The sequence below is a fragment of the Schistocerca serialis genome, chromosome 1 (genome assembly GCF_023864345.2).
Source record: "Schistocerca serialis cubense isolate TAMUIC-IGC-003099 chromosome 1, iqSchSeri2.2, whole genome shotgun sequence".
Classification (NCBI taxonomy): domain Eukaryota; kingdom Metazoa; phylum Arthropoda; class Insecta; order Orthoptera; family Acrididae; genus Schistocerca; species Schistocerca serialis.
The window spans coordinates 251,317,008-251,318,588 of record NC_064638.1 but is presented as its reverse complement, the minus strand read 5'-3'; the positions used below and the strand labels follow the sequence as shown (position 1 = coordinate 251,318,588).

General features: G+C 43.1%; 1 pseudogene; it reads left to right on the top strand.

Annotated features, from left to right (window-relative positions):
* Positions 1-949: 949 nt before the first annotated feature.
* On the top strand, positions 950-1,067 carry LOC126419812 (5S ribosomal RNA; annotated as a pseudogene).
* Positions 1,068-1,581: the final 514 nt, after the last annotated feature.

Here is a 1,581-nt window from a genome sequence, read left to right as displayed (position 1 = left end):
ATTTTTTGAACAGATGTCGTAGATCTCAAAGGGAGAGACGTATGAAGACGCAGAATTCCACATTACCCACATATGCAGTTTAGTTTCTGTGTTAATGAACATAATTATCAGTTTCTTCCCTTCTGAATCCTCAAATGAGCTGATTACTGCATGACATCGAGTAATTAATTAACTGTGTTTATTCTTGCTTCATTCCCTACCAACATTCTTCTGCTTTATCGTGGTAATCTTGAAATTATATTTGTATTTGGCGCAAGACTGCACGTAGGCACGGGCGATTTCGAGTCGCACAGTGTATGCTGTCTTACTGTTTCGTGAGGTGTCTGGCAAGGCTGATCATCAACTACTTTTTGTTCCACTGAATTAAGTTTTCGTTTAAAACTATCAAAGTGACTCTTTCATTCGTTTGGATTTATATGGAAACTGTATCGTGATACAAAATTTTCCGTATCTTGCATGATCGAAAACTAATATCACTAACTTCGTTATCTCTACAAGGAATTGATATAACACAAACGTTAACAGTCCCCTTGCACTCTGGAAAGCTGAAAAAAAAAGGGATGAATCCTAGATTAAATCTAACTGAATGCCTTAAATGTAGCTAGCCTGAAAGATGACTTTAGAAAGTATAAAGAAATACCGCTGCACGAAAACCAAAAGCGCTCGCCCCATACCTCTGAGAGACCCAGTACAGCTAAAAACTGGTAACATCGTTACAAATATTTGGCAAACTGTGGTAGTCTATTTACTTTCGTGTATCGTCCTGAATTATTCCCCTAAAATCAGGTGGCATTCCCTTTCCGCTTCGATAACTTCTGTTATATACCGGTGATTCTCATGTAAAATGGGGCACTGAGACAGAAAATTGAATTTTTGGACTCCGGCAATTCCGTATTTCACATAAATAACAAGTATTCATATCTTTTGACGTTGCTCTATGAGGCTCAACGCCAACGGCCGTGCCGCAGTGGTAACACCGGTTCCCGTCAGATCAGCGCAGTTAAGCGCTGTCGGGCTGGGCTAGGACTTGGATGGGTGACCATCCAGCCTGCCGAGCGTTGTTGGCAAGCGGGGTCCACACAGCCCTGGTGAGGCAAATTGAGGAGCTACTTGATCGAGAAGTAGCGGCCCCGGTCTCGTAAACTTACATAGGGCCGGAAGTGCGGTGTGTTGATCACATGCCCCTCCATATCCGCATTCAGTGACGCCTGTGGGCTGAGGATGACACGGCGGCCGGTCGGTACCGTTGGGCCTTCCAAGGCCTGTTCGGACGGAGTATGAGGCTCAAAGAACAATATCGCTATGAGAGAAAGCTGCTAATCAAACTGTCCAGTGCACTTGAGGTTCTTATTTTCCTTTTTATTTAATGGAGCTGGAAATTGCTAGAAGAAATTCTTTAGCCAAATTTCCTCTCTCAAGCTCGACTCAATAAGCTGTAATAATGGTCATAGCTGTCTGCCTTGCGAATACCAAGATGCTTCACTGCACAAGTGTCGACTCGATCGTCAACGATACGAATTGGAGTTTTGTTACTCACGTAGGACCCAGAAAGAAAAGTTATGAAGTGAATGCAGATCCACT